The 18,479-nt window shown below is 36.1% G+C and overlaps 1 protein-coding gene across 7 annotated transcripts in view; it reads left to right on the top strand.

Annotated features, from left to right (window-relative positions):
• Positions 1-18,479, top strand: part of B3GALT1 (beta-1,3-galactosyltransferase 1) — a 509,322-nt gene that overhangs the window by 166,254 nt on the left and 324,589 nt on the right. For 6 of the 7 annotated variants that reach the window (XR_004300101.1, XR_004300102.1, XR_004300103.1 and 3 more), the window contains exon 2: positions 7,544-7,648. The gene's annotated coding sequence lies outside the window, so the exon portion shown is untranslated. Of the gene's footprint in view, positions 1-6,409; positions 7,014-7,543; positions 7,649-18,479 lie in introns of those variants that run through there. The other variant, XM_032408793.1, reaches the window with a different exon arrangement.

Raw genomic sequence — 18,479 nt, 5'->3', positions numbered from 1 at the left:
TGTTATGTTAATCACCATACATTACATCATTAGTTTTTGATGTAGTGGTCCATGATTCATTATTTGCGTATAACACCCAGTGCTCCATTCAGTATGTGCCCTCTTTAATACCCATCACCAGGCTAACCCATCCCCCCCAACCCCCTCCCCTCTAGAACCCTCAGTTTGTTTCTCAGAGTCCATAGTCTCTCATGGTTCGTCTTCCCCTGCGATTTGCCCCCCTTCATTTTTCCCTTCTTGCTATCTTCTTTTTTTTTTTTAACATATAATAAATCATTTGCTTCAGAGGTACAGGTCTGTGATTCAACAGTCTTATACAATTCACAGCGCTTATCACCTCTCTGTTTTATAGGAAAATTGCTCCTATGGCGTCACTAATTTTTTTCCCACTCTTTCCAGGGCCTGAACTCTTGCTCCAAGTCCTCTAGGGTTTGGCTCTTGATATTTAAATCCAAGCTTTTGGAATATTTTTTTCCTTTCAAGCTGCTGGTACTTGCGATTCAAAGCCTTGGTTTTAAAGACTATTGTCTGCACTGTTGACTTACAAAGGTCAAATTAATTGCTCAAAGGCCAAAAATATGATTCTTTGTTCTCTCTGAATCGACCATATCCTGAGGCATAGAGAAAGTACTCTTTTCTACTTAAATATAGTAGAAAAATAGAACTAAAAGAAATTGAAAAAAGTCAACACTTAGTTTAATAGCAAAATACCCTACTACAGAAGGATGTCCCCAATGAAATAAAGTGGTTTAAGTGTACTAGTGTGCTGTATATTTATCTATGTTTGCCTAGCTCCATAAGGTAAAACAAAAACAAAACAACAAGTGTGCCATACATATACATATATATGTATATATGTGTATTTTTATATCTAGTATGAAATATATGCATATTATATATATATAATGTTTTTGAGCTGCATATATTATCACTGACTCTGTTTTTAAAAATCTTTGAACATGAGCATGCTGTCTTGGTTGAATACTTCTAGCTATAAACACCATTAATTCATATATTGAATGCCTACTGTTGCAGGATTTCTTTTCCTTTAGTGCCTGTGATTTTTGGTCACACTGCCGCTTCAAAGAATGAAGAGGCAGACCAGACAAAGAGTGGTGGTCAGCAAAGCAAAGTTTATTGAGCTATAGTACAAAGCTCCTGAAGAGGGAGGGGACCCAAAAGGGTTGCCAATTTGGCGTTTAAATCTAAGGGTTGTTTTTTTTTTTAAGATTTTATTTATTTATTTGACAGAGAGAGAGAGAGACAGTGAGAGAGGGAACACAAGCAGGGGGAGTGGGAGAGGGAGAAGCAGGCCTCCTGCTGAGCAGAGAGCCAGATCCCAGGACCCTGGGATCATGACCTGAACTGAAGGCAGATGCTTAATGACTGAGCCACCCAGGTGCCCCAAATCTAATGGTTTTTATGGCCTCTTTGGCATGGGCTATTTTGATCTGATTAACCTCCATGCGCCTGTCACCCAATCAGGTTTTTGTCCAAGTGCTCATCTACCTATCAGGTAGTTAGTTGTTCACATGGGAAAGGATGGGGAGCTCCTTCCAGGGTGTTGTAGAATCCTTTTAAGGGTGATTTCCTCTTAGAGCATGGGTGGGGCCGGGGTGGGGGGGGCTTGTCCCTGCCTGCCTTTATTCTGACTATTCTTCATTACTACTATATACCAGGAACTAGGGATAAATAAGTGAAAAAGAATGATGGACATGTCCCTGATCTACTAAATGCTGGGAATTTCTCAGTCACCAAGTGAACATCAAAAATCTTCAAGCTTACATCCCACACTGTAGAACCTCCCAAACACCTGCTAAGGTGTTCAAAGCCACACCTGGAATCTTCCCTTGTTCTGTCTGGTGGGAGAGTTAATTGTTTTTAGCATTTCCTTCTCCACCACTACCAAGAGTACTTCTAGATCCCCAAAAGAGTTAACTCAGGTACACAATTTTAAGGCTGATTTCTAAAAAAGGAAGGCTCTTTTAAATGAATAATATGCAGAAAGAAATGTGTTTTTTAAATAATTAAAACTTACTTTCCACTTAATAGCTATAATTTCTCAAGGTGCCGCTGGTTTTTAGAAGACTACAAAATGACTCTCATCAGTTTAAACAACAGAAATTTGGTATATTTCCTTTCTAGTTGGGTTTAAAACTGGATACAGCATAAATTCATCTCTCCTTGCAGTCCTTTGCAAGTAAAATAATCTCATAGTCTGATTCTAATGTTGCTAAACTGAAATTAATAATATATCAAACTCTGAAAAGATGAATCGTATTTTGCAGCTATACAATGGAGCTTTCAAAGCTCCAGTAGGACTAGGGTTTTTTTGTTTTTTGTTTTTAAACAATGACATTTATTTTAAGCCTTCTTTATTCTTTTAGTACATCATCTGATGGGAAGTCAGGATGAATTAAAGATGATCATGAAATTTAAATAAACTCATTCAGGACACCAGAGCTTTATCTTTTAGACAATACATTTCCACAAATGCAAAATTTGAAATACACATTTTCCACAATCTTTTAGGTCACTTTTTCTTAGACTTGCATAATGTATAGTATCTTTCTAAGGGAAAAGCAAAAACAAGGACAAAAATCTTCTCTTTGAGCTCCAGGTTTTAAATCGTTTTTATTACATTGTTACTTAAAAATATGCAAACATAAAACCAGGCATAAATGCCTTATGCTTATATCTCTTAAAAAACATAATTACAAATAAAATACAAACAAATCTACAAATGTGAGAAATTCAATTTCACAATATTGGTTTTTAATGTAGCAGGAAATATTTTGTTAAAATGAGAGATTTGTTCACTATGTGAGTATGGCATTGGCTTGCTCCATACGGATTCTTGTATCCAGTACGACAATATGGTGTGCAGTAAAGTGACCATTCTTCTGACGTTTTGCTTGTGGAAACTCTCTTGGTACAGTGTCATCATTGGCTTTTTTTCTCTCTTTTTATGATTTTATTTATTTATCTTGAGAGAGAGAGTGTGAGAGAGAGTGCACGCGCACAAGCGGCGGGGGGAGGGGGCAGAGGGAGAGGGAGAAGCACACTGCTGTAAGAACACAGGGAAGTCTTATCATCGGATATAAGCTTGCAGACTGAATGTCATGATGTGACATCTCTTTGAGAGTTAGTGGGGAAGAAAGCTGTGACAATATAAAAAAACATTAAAAATCATCTAGAACTTTACACCACAATTATGTATCTAATGGATTGAGACTGAGAAAGTCTTAAGCGCCAGGATTTATAAGGTTCCTCAAATCTTAAAACCCAACACCACCTTTTTTCCTTCAAGTATTTCTTTTTTTTTTTTTTAAAGATTTTATTTATTTATTTGAGAGAGAGAGAATGAGAGACAGAGAGCATGAGAGGGAGAAGGGTCAGAGGGAGAAGCAGACTCCCTGCCGAGCAGGGAGCCCGATGCGGGACTCGATCCTGGGACTCCAGGATCATGACCTGAGCCGAAGGCAGTCGCTTAACCAACTGAGCCACCCAGGCGCCCTCCTTCAAGTATTTCTTAAAATACCAGTGAATATCAAAGAATGACTAAGGAACTGGGAACACAGGGAGCTGATATTTACATTGGCAGAAAGAAAGAACAGAAACCAAGCTAAAGTGAGATTGGTAGAGAGTAAATTAGAGAAGGAAAAATTACAGTAAAATGGTAGGAAGATGTTCTGTTGTGTTAACTATTCTAATCATCAGCTATTTGGTTGGGGAATAAAAATAAAACGTGGGATTTAAAAAATGTATTACTTGGTTAAAATACACCCATTTCTTTCTTTTTTTTTTTTTTTTTTTGAAGATTTTATTTATTTATTTGACAGAGAGAGAGAGAGCACAAGCAGGGGGAGCGGCAGGCAGAGGGAGAGGGAGAAGTGGGCTCTCCGCTGAGCAGGGAGCCTGACAGGGGGCTCAATCCCAGGACCCTGGAATCATGAGCTGAGCCGAAGGCAGACGCTTAACCGACTGAACCACCCAGGCGTCCCAAAATATACCCATTTCTTAAATATTAAATATGTTAAAACTACATAAACAGGAACTGTAACTCCTAATTAGAAATAGAGGATTTCTTTTGAATTTGTCACTGACCAGAGTTAGAAAGTAATAAAAGTGTCATTTGACAGTTTGAACTACAATCTGACAATATTTTCTGTGGATACATGGAATGGTTCTCATGTTTGAGAGAATTAGAGCTCCAGTTACTTTAGAGTTTTAGTGGCCATTTTTGGTCCTGCCAGGAGAATGCAACCCAAACCCTAAATTGTCTGGTCAGAGACTAGGAAAGACAGTAGAAAACAGTAAGAGGCAATGTTGTGGATGTCTGTTTGATTAAATACAAAGCATTCATTATCCATCATGGTCTTGGTTTAAAGTATGCTTCTCATTCCAAGGCTGTTTTTTGAATTACTCACTATTTCTAGCATGTTTCCTCTTAGAGCAATCTTTAAAAAAAATCATGTTGGTTTTCTTCTAGATAGTTTCACAAAATAAACAACAGCATAGTCCTCTTTAAAAGGCTTGGAAATTCAATAATTATATGGTTCATGTTTTATTTATTTGTTTTTAAATTATATTCTTTCATCTTTTTTATCTTATAACTGACTCCTCCCATTTTGGAAAGGATTTTGGACAAATAGTTTAGAAAGCCATAAAAAGGAACAAGGTAATTTTTTTTATACCAGTTAGATGAACGAAAATTTTCATGTGCTTTAAGAATTGGATTGCCCACAGAGGGACATCATTTAACAGTGTTTTGGGGTGGTGATGAGGGAGTTGTATATACCTAAAAGTACTTTATATTGGAATGCTGGTCCATTCATGGTTGTACTTTGTTTGTATATCAAATACTGTACCTGTCACAAGCTTGGATTTATTGTGAGGATGCATAATGTTGTTGGGAGAGCCTGCAAATCCCTCACTGGCAGCAGAGTCACCAGAAGTAGATGCACCTGTCTTCCCAGCTGGAATTTGCTCATGGGAAAGAGGGTCATTTAACACCATGTTGTCCTCATGGACAGCTGTATATATAAGCTGCCGTAGGGTGTGGAAGACCTAAATTCTGTTTTAAAAAAAGACTTCAATGTCCAAATGAAATTTGACATGAAAAGTATTTTGATGTTTTGATTCAGTTGATTTAGAGAATATTTAGGCTTGGTTTAATAGAAAAACATTATTTAGTTTGCTTTAGTCTGATCACTCTAACAGCTTTTAACGATTCAGTGAACACCAGTATTTTCAGCTCAGCTTAGCTTGCGGTTTAGCATAAAATAGTTCATTCTGTTTTGATGCAAGCCCTTAGTTAAAACATGGGCCTTCTCTCAGTGCTATAGCCATAGCTCGTTGTTTTTGTCCATTTCAATTGACTATTTTCCTCCAACAGACTTTAAGCTCAATGCTAGAGGCTGTGTCTCTTTTGCTAACCATCATTTTTTTTTTCTAGCATGCTGCCACTGTGTTAACTCTGGATATATTTGTGCTTAATAAATCTTTGTTAAGTGGATACATAAATGAAAGAATGAAGAATTGTTTTTCACTGGCCAGGAAGGAGGTAAAGACTCCTTCATAAAAACTAGGTGATTTCTGAAAATCACTCCAAAACTGAGAGGTCTCTTTGAGTCCCTTTGTTTTTTATTTTTTATTAAGGTATTTACTTACAATAGAATTTACTTACAATAAAATGTAGATTTTATGGGCATAGTTCCATAGAGTTTTTTTAAGTGGGTCTCCTTATTTAATCACTGTCCCAATCAATATATAGAATTTTTGAAGCACCTGGGTGGCTCAGTCGGTTGAGCATCCAACTCTTGGTTTCGGCTCAGGTCATGATCTCAGGGTTGTGAGAGTGAGTCCCATTTTGGGCTCTGCGCTCAGCACAGAGTCTGCTTGTCCCTTTCCCTCTGCTCTTCCTCTCTCTCTCTCTAATAATAAAATCTTAAAAAAAAGATATAGTATTTTTCCATTATTCCAGAAAGTGCCCTCATGCCACTTTCCAGTTAACCTCTCACAACACTGTTCTGATTATCACAATGGTCTCTTCTAAAACTTCACATAAATATAACCATAACCAAATAAAGTATGTACTTGTTTTTTCTGTAATAAGATTAATAAGAAAGGGCTGTGTTATTTCAAAACTTGCTGTATGCCTCTCCTTGGAGGATATATTGTCCTGCCTTCCCCATTCTTTCACCATTAGCTCTTAAGAATTTCAAAGATAGGGGTGCCTGGGTGGCTCAGTCAGTTAAACGTCTGCCTTTGGCTCAGGTCATGATCTCGGGGTCCTGGGATCAAGCCCTGCATCGGGTTCCCTGCTCAGCGGGGAGTCTACTTCTCCCTCTCCTTCTGTGCTCTCACTCACTCTCTCTCAAATAAATAAATAAAATCTTTAAAAAAAAAAAAAGAATTTCAAAGATAGACAGAATAAGATTCCTAGAAGTAGAGTTCAGAAGTACCATCAAACTTATATCATCATACTGTGCGCCTCCATACACAGGTCATTTGACAAATCAAGCCGATCAAGAGGGGCATATTTTAGATCTGGGAACACAGCCTTGTCTTCCTGACTTCTCTGAGCTTTACACAGCATTACACCATTGGTTTCACTTATCCTCAAGACAGTTCTATGGGTAAACATACGTATGTGTAACAAATTGGAGAGGTTAAGAAAGAGCTCCAAAATTAGATATTTCCACTAAAAGTCTTTTTAAAATGTATTTTCAGTAACATATAACTCTTTGTGGTGTAGAGGGTGGTGTTTGGGTAGAATTGCAAAGGAGGTTTGCAAAGAACTGTAGTCAGTTTGCAGGCAGTGGAAAGAGGCTTGCCAACTAAAGCCTGTAGAAAATGGATTCATTGAATTAGAGCAGTCCATGATCAACTGCCAGAGCTGGCTTATTTTCTTTGCTAGTTCCAAAAAAAAAAGAATGCCTGAAACTTTGTGGTGTTGGAAGGCTATCTTATAGAACATGCTGGCAGAGCACACTTTTTCACTGGCTCAGGTCGGTATTTTTATAGACTTGATGGGGTACTTAGGGCTCTGGTAGAGATTTTTAGGTCAGAAAAAAAATGAGGCATAGGAGATTAGGGACCAAAATGTGTTAGTTTATTTGATAGCAGAGTAGAGCAATAAAACAGTCTTAGCAAAGCCACAGACAGGACTGGCTAAGCCTAACAATTTTCAACTGATTTTGCAGAAAGTTTTGCTATTACTGAGACCAAAAAATAAAATTGTGATCTAGGCAAAGGAAGTAAATAATCACGAAAAATAGTTAATATGATCTTATAACAAGGAAAGACATCATTCATTCAAAGGTGGTTGAGGGGGAGATTAAAAATGATTTAAAGGAAGAAAATTCCTTCTTCAAGTTAAGTGTTCTGGAAATGCTAATTATTTTGTACAAGATGGTTTGATGCAAGATATGTAGCAATTTCATGAAATGGCAAAAAAAGAATCTGAACAACTTGAAAAAGAATGTTAATGTTAGCTGAAGCGTACCAAGGTTATTTTTGTATTTTTCTTTCCCCTTAGACCCAGTAGAGACACTTCAAGAACTGCTCAGTCCCGGAGTGGAGGGATTGTGTGAAGACCCTGATACTTTACCCTGAGACAAGGTGCAGAGGTTTTCATTATAGGGTAAGAGCCAATTCCTACTTTGGGTTTTGTAGTCTTTGAAAGTTGATGAAATGGTGAGGTAAAATTAGGTGGTATTATCAGAAGTACTAGGATGCTCTGAATTTGTTTATAGCTTTGTAGTAGCTCATGTCTTATACATTTCATGTGAAATATGTTCAGAAATAATTCCTTGGCAGATATTATCATTATGTTTGAAATAGGATGATATGTAGAAACAATGGGAATTACAAAGCACCAATCTGACCATTTTGGATTAAAACATCTTTAGCAGAGATTCTCTTGTTGGGTGCTTCTCAGCCTTTTTCTTATCATGCCCACACAGAAAAAGGACAATCTTCCTGTGATACAGTACAGAGGCTGCTTATTACCAGAGACCACTGGCTCTGGTAATCAGATCCAGAGCAGCTCCAGGGCTGAAGGGTTTGAATCTTAGTACATCTATAAACAGTTATTTGGGGGAACTCTGCTGGGGAGCAATAGCTTTCCTTTTTGAAACCACTAAAGTGTCTCCGGCTTTGTCTGCATCTCAACGATTGGAGCCTGGGTTTAGAGGAGTTTTTCTTAGAGAAAAAAAAAAAACACTTTGTGTCCCAAATTTTCACATGAAGTTAATTTGACTTAAGATTGACCAATATCCCTGATTTTGTATCTAGAAAATTGAGCCTTAAATATTTTCTCCATCCTTTCTATTAGTACAATGATCAAGAAGCTCTCTCCTAGAGAATCCACATTTCAATTCTGACAAGGGTCTTTGTTGTCCTGGGGCTCTGGGGAAGTTGACATAAGACAAAAATCTGCCCTAACAGTCACGAGGACTCCCCATAGTCTGAGGTGTGCTTAGCTTAGGTCTCACTTTAATATTTGGTCCAGGTTGGGTAAGTCCTGTTAGTTGTCTTAGTTACCATTTAAAAAAACAAGTTAGTGTTCAACAGATTTAGGGCCTGATTCAAACCCAGACTGAATATTGCAGAATTATAGGTTTCAGACTAATAATGGGACCTGGATATTCTAAGGTTATTTCTTCTGTGCCTTATTCCAATATCATCACAGGTACCAACATAATTATGACCATAAGAATAAATGGTAACAACAGAGATGGGATGAGCATTTCTATGCCATGAATGACTGGCATAAAATACCCTTTGGTCATAATTCTAGAAGTTGTCTTATTTTACCAGGGTTTTTGTCTTGTTTTGGTTTGGTTTGGTGTCTTAGGTTTTGCTTTTTTTTTTTTTTTTTAATTTTAGTTAACAATTTTTTAAGAGCAGTTTTAGGTTTATAGAAAAATTAATTGAAAACTATAAAGAATCCTTACATATCCTCCCCCAAAACACACATAATTCCCCCTATTATTAACATCTTGTATTAGTACGGTACATTTGTTAAAATTAATGAGCCAGTATTGATAGGTACATTATTATTAATTAAAGTCCATTACAATGAGCTTACTCTTTGTATTGTACATTCTTTGGGTTTTAAAAAATGTATAATGACATATTTCCGTTGTTGCTGTGTCATATATTATATCATATAGTACTGTATAGTGCATTATATGGAAAATACAGAATATTTTGACCACTCCCCAAAATTTGTGTGCTTTCCCTATTTACCCTTCCCTCCCCTCACTGAAACCCTGGCAACCTCTGATCCTTTTACTACCTCCAGAATTTTGCCTTTTTAAGGATGCCATGTAATTGCAATCATACAGAAGATAGCCATTTCAGACTGGCTTCTTCCACTTAGAAATATTTCACTTTTTAAGTTTCTTGGATGTCTTTTTGTGGCTAGATAACTCATTTCTTTTTATTGCTGAATAATATTCCATTGTATGAATGTACAATAGTTTATCAATTTGTTATTGAAGGACATCTTGGTTTCTTCCAAGTTTGACGGTAATGAAAAAAGGAGCTGCTCTAAACATTTTTCTGCAGACTTTTGCATGGACATGTTTTCAGCTCATTTGGGTATATGTCAAGGAGTGTGGTTACTGGATCATATTGGTATGAGTACCTTTAGTTTTGTAAGAAACCTCCACATTGCCTTTCAAAATGGCTGTATTATTTTGCATTCCCAGTGAATGAGAGTTCCTGTTGCTTTACATCCTTACCAGAATTTGGTATTGTCAATGTTTTGAAAGGTAGTTATTCTAATAGGTGGGTAGTGTTTTCTCATTGTCTTAGGTTTTTAATATAATGTATTACAAAAGAGATCGTGACTGCCCAGAATACTCTGGACACTTAACCACTAGAAATTTCTTTAGTATTTACTTGGTAATGAAAATGATTAAGAATATGGGCTTTCCTCTGGTAACATCCACTGTGATAATGCATTTTTATGAGATAAGAGTGTGTGTACACCTAAGTGTGTATTTATGTGTGTCTGTGTATTCGTATATGTCTACTATTCTCTATTATACAAAGAGATAATAGGCAAAGACTTTTCTAATAATAATACCATTGAAATGAAAATAGGCAGAGTAAATCAAAGATATTTTTGTTTCTAAAATTGAGATATGAGTATTCTATAGATCCTGATATTATAACAGGCCATACTTGATGTTATATAAAGCTAGCTTTCTGGCATGAGTAAGCTATTTCAAATTAGGCATTTCTAGTTTTTGTATTCAGTTAAATTCACCCATGTAGATATAGCTATAGGAAGGAATTCTTCATTGTCCTTCCAAGTTATAATTTTTCTGTGGCTTGGTGCATGTTTCTGCTTTAGATTTGATTATATTGCTTTGTAAATATGTCTGATGAGATAAACTTCCATTCTAGAGGGCTACTTTCTCAAGTATAAGGACTACTCCTCCCATAATTCTATCTTTAAAATGTAGCACAATGCCTGTGTTAAAGAAAAAAATTTCATGATACTTGTAAAGTAAGGAAGACTTTATTCAAGAGGGACTATGGCAGTGGAGTTTTGCAGAAGGGTAGAGAGATAGGACTCAACTCCTAATACAACAAGGACAAGTAGAGATTTAGAACCAAGGGTCAGGGTGGAGATCAGTGGATGGAAAATTACTGGGCCTAGGGGAATTCTCACTATACTGATTCAACAAGATTCTTACTGAAGGCAGGCCAGGGTGATAAGATATGGAGGTTGGAGGATGAGGAATTTGATCTAATATCAAGGACAATCAGATACCAAGGAAAGAGGATTTTCCCGAAACTAATTCAGCAGAATTCTTGCTAGAACTGGACTAAGCAGGCCAAAGAGAGAACCCAAGGTCAGAGCCTAGTTGAGAAGAGGATTTAGAGGAGCCTGACATAGATTTGGTCCAGAAGAGTCTTTGTCACCTGACACATAGTAGAATTTTAGTGAACATGTATTATGTTATTATATAGATGGCTTTCCATCAAATACTATAGAAATCTATTAACAAAGTCCTAAAGACACGAGGCAAGCATTGTAATTTAAGAAAAAAGAAGAGGGAAATCACTTTAAATCATATAAATAATTTTGTGTAATGTTCAAGACTAAGCTATTAATCAGAGCATAGATTTGGTTAAAAAATTAAACAACTGATATACGTGAACAATTTCTAAGTGCAAAACAGAATTTCAACAATTACTTTCTAAAAACAATGCACTTTAGTGGAGGAGGGTTGGGGGAGAAGGGAAAGGGAATCCTATTAGTGACATAGATTAAATATATATACAAATTTTATAAAGAAATAAAATAAAATGTATCTTAAATCTAGAATGTACCTTAAATTGGACTAAATTTTAAATCTAGGTTGCAAATTCATTGATATCATAGTATATGAAAGCCTGTTTTTCTAAACATTAGCATGCATAAAAGTTACCTTGAGTCCTTGTTTAAATTTCATTCTCTTGGGCCCTACACCTCAGTATCTGAGTAATTTGAAGGATCAGTGATTTTTCACTTTTAACAAGTACTCCAGCTTATTCTGTTACAGGGACCTGTAGGCCATGCTTTAAAGAACCCTGATCTCTACCCTTTACAATTTTCTTCCCTGTTGTATTGTTGATGTTTGAAAGTACCCCCTGAGAATAGGATGATAGGGAGATCAGCCCAAATATAGGAACCAAAAGAATATGCCAACAAGATTAACTTCATGGCCCCTTACAGTGGTGTGGTTGAAGGAGGATTGTCCTACAAGTCTGAAAATGAGAAAGCAAACTAATCGGAGAGACCAGCACAAAAATTGTATCCAAGATTAGAACATTTCAAGAAAGAATGAAATGCATATTTTGTAAATAGAATAAATATTTTCTAAATAGATAAAATATAGTACAATTACATCAATATTCAATGAATTGTTTATTTCAAAGACATGAGTTATGATATTTATAACTATAGGGGAAATGATAAATACCCAAGAAGTCCAAAAGTGGGGGATTGACTAAGTTAATTAGTATCACTATCCCAATGTAATATTATTTTCACTGCTTTAAAGAATGATGTTATTTAGAAAGTATCTAACATAATGTGATATCAAAAGAAAAATGAGAAATGATATGTGTTTCTGCATAATATATGTATACATATGTGGTGAAATTTCAGGTGTTTTGAATTCTAAAATTTTCTTCAATATTATATGGTACTCACAAAATCAAATACTAGAATCTAAAACCTAGATGAGGTAGATCAATAATATCTGGAATCAGATACTTTGGTCATGAATTTTTAATAGTTAAGAATAAATAATTTTTGCCTTTTGGCCAGACCCACCATCTTCCAGTAATTTGCCAAAATAACCAACACAGAGGGGAGAGGCATCTGCTATATGTTCTCTAGGTCTTTTAGAAAACATGGGGTGGTTCCTTTGGCTATATACATGCCAATCTGCAAGAAAGGTGATATTATAGACATCAGGGGAATGGCACTGTTCAAAAAGGAACACCCTACAAATGGTACCATGGCAAGACTGGAAGAGTCTATAGTGTTACCCAGCATGCTGTTGGCATTGTTGTAAACAAATAAAGTGCCAGTCTGCTCCATCCAGAGAAACACACTTTGTAAGAACCAATGGAAAGGAGCCTGAGCTGCTAGAATCCATTCCCTATGAATCCATGCCTTGATAAGTGACAAAAAAATAAAAGACCTTTAGATTGTAAAAATGTTTCTTTTAGTTGAGTAGAAGTGTGGTATGCCTTTCCCCAAAGAAATATTTAAGACAAAACAACAACAGTTAAAAAAAGACAAAAAAGTAAATAATCTTTAAGTAAAAAGGTGTTTTGAAATTACGTTATTATTAAGCTCCAGGTAAACTCTAAATACCCCCATCTGGCCAATTATTAGAATCGTTTGGGGGACATTTTGAAGATATGGATTCGTTAGAATCTAGAGAAGTGGTTAAGTTTCTGCAGATCGGAGTTTAGCTCTGGAATCTGAAATTTTTGAATACATATTGATGGCCTTATTGATTAGCAAAGTTTGGTGACCATTGTTGTGGGGAAGACAATTTATGTCTTCAAGAATTTTTGCAATGATCAACATATGCCAAGAAAATTCAAGCCAAAAATAATGTCAAAGTCTAGAATGTTTAATGTATATAACATAGTAAATAAAGTAGAAGTTCAGAGGAGGGGAAGAAGAAAATGAAGAGGATTATTTGGGAGGACCTTCTTGAAGAAGAATCTCATAAGCATTGGAGTGGTAGCCTAAATACTGGAGAAACCATCGTCATCTGAACAATCTTCATGTTAAGATGAGGAGTGATGTCACTGTGGAACACTTAGGGATGGCAGTAACACAGTTGGCCCATTTGGGGATGTCAGCTCTTTCACCAATCCAAAGTGTAAGCCTTACATTCTTTCCCCAGAGGCCCAGGTCCCTTTCAGGCTTTTCCTCCCAATCTGGCTCTTGGTTTGGAGGCAAGGGCTGCCTCCTGGTTGAAGAGGCTTCTCAGCACTTTAGGATGGGAAGGCATGTGAAGTCTATAAATAATTGTCTCTTAAGGCGAGGAAAGGCACATCAGAAAATTTGTGCAAAGACAAAATGTTTATTATTTATGTTTATTAAAAGGAATTATGGCTTTTAAAAGACGAAGAATCAATCACAGAGTAAGTTGACGTTGGACCTTTACAAATAGATATGATTTGCTTTCCCAGAACATGAAAAGTGCAGGTGGAGAGTCATTTCAGTGATGGGGACCTCATTCACCTAAGTCTTTCTTCTGTCGACTCAATTTCTTCTTTAATACAAATGCTGTTGTTTAAACATACATTCCTCTAGTTTATGTTGCCTAAACTGACAGTAAATTCATTTTATGCTACATGGGACCTAAGAGTAGGAGGTCAACAAATATTTTGTCAAAGAAAAAAGCCAATAGCAGCTTGACTAGAGTCGACTGAGGAATGGGCATAGGTAAGGCTGGACGTGACTGGTAGTCATACTGAGCAGGAAGTCAAGTCCCAGAATGAGGAATTTTGACTTGGCCTTACAGTGAAGGTTTCTGAGAAGGATAATGAGAAGATAAATGTGAGTTTTGAGGAAGAAAATCAGCCAACAGTAAAGATGGATTAAAGAGAGGAGGAACAGGAAATGCAATTAGCATGCTAACTAGCTAATTACCACCAGAGGAAACCTGGACTAGGCTGTTGGGAGTGAAAAGAAAAAGAAGGTAGGTAACAGCGAAGTTTTGCAGCTCAATTAGAGTAATATTGATTAATCACCTACTAAGTGCCAATCATTGTTCTAGGCCACTGGGACATCAAGTGAACAAAATGGCACATATATTCTGTCAGGAAAACAGACATAAGGAGCAATAACAAATAAATATAATAAATAATATGCATTATATATATGTATAATGTTGGAAATTTTAAATTTATAGAAAAACAAAAATTTGAGCAGAGTAAGGAGGGGTGGGGTAGGAGTTTGAAATTTTACATTGGATGGTCAGGGGAAGCCTCACTGAGAAGAAGCAAAAGTTTGAGGAAGGTGAGAGAGTGAGACAGTACTCTGAGGGAAGAGCCTTTCAGGCAGAAGGAAAAGGGAGGGCAAAGACCCTGAAGTGGGGATGTGTCACCAATAGCCACATTTTGAATTTAAAATCTATCCCAAGGCAAGATGCTCAATTGCCTCAATTGTACTGCTCACCAACTATTGAAAAGGAGGATTTTGCTGCTGGGAAGAAATCTTCTTCCTTTGCAGTTCTGCTTCAGGCCAAATTGGATTAAATTTCAAAAGGACAAAAGAAATAGAATGAATTAGGGAGCCAGCCTTGGGCCATGCCCAAAGTTAAAGTCAGTGAGAGAAAATGAAGGAGATAGGAGAAGTCAGACAGAAACCAGGATCTAGTCTGTCCTTACAGTTGTATAAAGAGGGCTTGGCTAAGAAAAGGAGACTCCCAGAGGCTACAAAAAGATTAAGGTGATTCTCAGAGAAACAAACTGAGGGTTCTAGAGGGGAAGGGGGTGGAGGGATGGGTTAGTCTGGTGATTGGGTATTAAGGAGGGCATGTACTGAATGGAGCACTGGGTGTTATACACAAACAATGAATCATGGAACACTACATCAAAAACTAATGATGTAATGTATGGTGATTAACATAACATAATAAAATTAAAATAAATAAAAATAAATAAATATATGCAAAAAAAAAGCTTAAGGTGAATACAGACTGCAGAAATGAAAAAACCAATGGGGTTGAGAGAAGGGGCGTTGGGGTTATTATGAAGGCCATTGATGACCCTAGAGGGAGCAGTTCAGTTGATTAAGGGCATGGGATTACAAAATACCCAACTGGTTATGTTTCCTATACCAGGAACAATGGAAAATCTGCGTTCTTAAGATTTAGTAGTATCCTAGACGAGTTGATTTTCAACAATCCATTAAAGATATTTTAATAATGTTCTGAAGTCTATCTTTGATAAGAAGTGTTGGCACATTTGAAAAAGTAAAATGAAATGTGTTAGGCTTCAAACTGAGGATGTATGCAACTTCTCCTTCCCCTTTGCTCTTCCGTCTGCTCTGATTTCATAACAAGGCACAGTATTAACATGTTAAAGAATTGAAGTCTCTACATGCTTTGGTGGGGAGATGCTGCAGTATTGCTCAATTTGCAAAAATTCTCTGGCCTGAAGTTTACTTTTCGTCAGGTCTTCACCAAAGCTTGTACTTTATTAATGCATCAAATCTTTTTCTAGGACACAGTGATGTTCTGTTTTGTTTTGTTTATTATTATGTTATGTTAATCACCATACATTATATCATTAGTTTTTGATGTAGTGTTCCATGATTCATTGTTTGCGTATAACACCCAGCGCTCCATGTTCTGGTTTTAAAAGGCCAGCAGAAATGAATGGGTTATCCTAGGGTTAAGAGGGGAGCCTGTCAATATTTGGTAGCCTTTTCAATAGCTCCCTAATTGGAATTTTTTAAAAGATTATAAGCATTAAAACATAGCAATAAGTAGTGATTCAATACACTTATGTTAAATGTTAGTAAAAAATGTACAGATGTCAGGGGTTTATAAAATTGGTACAGTCAACCGTGCTTCCTGCTTCCTGTGCTATGACCTAGAATTGATTCTTTAAGACATCTTTTTATGTTATATAGTGAACCTATCAGAAAAAGTGCTTTGAAAGCAGTGGGAGATTAGCCATTTAAAGAATGGGGAAAAAAAATCTTAATATAAGTAAAGGGATGGACTTGTTATTCCGGAAAACAAATAGGGAAAGTGTGTTAAAGTTGATGTGATAGGTGGTGGAAGTTATTTGGAATTTCAGGATTGATGGTAAGGAATTTTGAAGATCAGATTCATATTTAAGGTCAATCCCTTTGCCCTTATTCTCTTCTTGCCTCTTCCTTCCAGATTCCCATCATGCTGCACCTATTAAAACCTGCTCAGGAAAGGATCCACTGTCACAGTCTTTTATAACTTCATTTGAATTTAAATCAGTGTGTTACTTCTCCCAAGTGTATTTACATTTTAAACAGGAAAGGAAGGTTGCATCTCCATTTAAAATAATTACACATCAGCCTGCTCGGATCTGTATGAAAGACCTGAGAAATTTTATGGGTTGTTTTTTTGACTTGGTAGTTGCATTTTTGTGTATATATATATATTTTGTTGTTGTTGTTGTTAGCATTTTATAGCAAAGGAACTGTATAGTTCCCAAAAATTGCAACATGATGAGATTCTCATTGCTTTTAATTAACCTGCCTTTTTCTTTTTTTAACTCCACAATTAATTTGGCTAAATTGGTTAACAAATGAAAAATTGTAACTACACTAGTTGCATATTGCTTTTACTATGTAATGCTTCCATCGTTATGTTTCACATGAGAAAAATCTTAAAATAGATTTTATATTCTCTGATAAAAATCACCATTTTGTCCTTGAAGACATTGTCCCAGAAATGATTTTTTAAAAAGTAGCACTATTGGTTTCATTTCTTGGAAGAGAAAAACGTCAGTTAGAGTAGTAGTAAGATAGTAATCTAGTATATTTGGTATTATGAGACTCAAGGATTTAGCAGTAAAAAGAAATCTTTACTGAAGAAAAAAAAAATTGGCATATTTTGTTAAGAGGAAGAGAGTTGAATTGCTATATTTGACTGCAAATCTGGCAACACAAAATGTGGTTGCTTGGAAATAAAAGTTTTCCTAAAACTTTTTATTTGAATTAGTTATTGTAATTGCATCAGTAACAGAATTCTTAATTTTTATAAGTACAGAAATATGCATAGTTTCTTTAATCCTATAATATCCCCAAATACTTAAGACATATGCTTTATAGAAACAGAGTGTCAAGAGTTCAGAAATAACAGAAGTAAAACCAATGAATCACCAAAGTAGTAATTAGTACAAGTTTATTGTACACACACCAAAAACACAGACTACAGATTGGGAGCCCTCAAACCAAAACATGAAATGAGGCTCAGGGGAATATTGTTATAAAGCAATTTATATAGTGAGAAAGCAGTGACTTTATTCTTCACAGTGATTGGTTATAGTATTAGAATTTTCTTAAACAATAGGGAATTGGTCAATGGTTACCTCATAACAACCTTGAGAAACAGTCTAAGTTTTGCTTATGATTTCCCAAGATGTAAGGAGGAAATGACCCAGGTCATGTTAGTCTTGTGAAATAAGCTAAATTAAGCTTTGCTTATATGACTGAATGGTTTTGTCTGTTCAGGAAATCTTCAAGATTGATCTCCATTTTTTTTTTTACTTGAACCATTCCCCCTTTTGGTTATTGTCTCAGCAGTCTGAAAGCATGACCTAGCAGTATAGCATTATTCTCTGTTACTACCTATCCTGGATGTAATCATACTGAAGAATCACATGTTTGATGTTTGCGTTCATCACGCCAGAGGGCCTTGTAGTCCTCAGCTTCATCAGTTATGTGGTTATTGTTGATTTGATCTATTTATCTGATGCTGATGGATACCATTTGACAAGTGAGTGGCTGCCAACAGGCATTTAAAACCCTCGAGGTGTTACAATGCACTTGAGAGGTCTGAATGGTGATTATAAGGAGAAAAATAGCAAAGGATTGAAACATTCACCAGAGGATAGCTTGTCACGAGATAAGATTTAACCAATTAAATGTCTCAAATGGGTTATAATGTTTTAAAAGTGATTTGCATAGGCACAGCATGATATATTAGCGAGCATCCTTATGTTTACTTAGGACAAGGTGAACACTAAGGATGCTTGATTTTAGGAGGTGGTGTAGCAGGGGAGCTTCCACCTAAATTAGGCCTGTATATGAGAAGAGCAATCAGGTGATTTAATGAGAGGCGTTTTTATGGAAACAAAAGAAAAAGCTCAATAGTTTGAGCAATTTATAAATACAGTTTCTGAGTTTGGAGAGCAGCCAGTTGAGATTTCTAGATGTGGGGTTCTAA

Source organism: Phoca vitulina, unplaced genomic scaffold, assembly GCF_004348235.1.
Source record: "Phoca vitulina isolate PV1807 unplaced genomic scaffold, GSC_HSeal_1.0 scaffold1, whole genome shotgun sequence".
Taxonomy (NCBI): Eukaryota; Metazoa; Chordata; class Mammalia; order Carnivora; family Phocidae; genus Phoca; species Phoca vitulina.
Note: the sequence above shows the minus strand (reverse complement) of the source record. Positions and strands in the feature narration are given on the sequence as shown.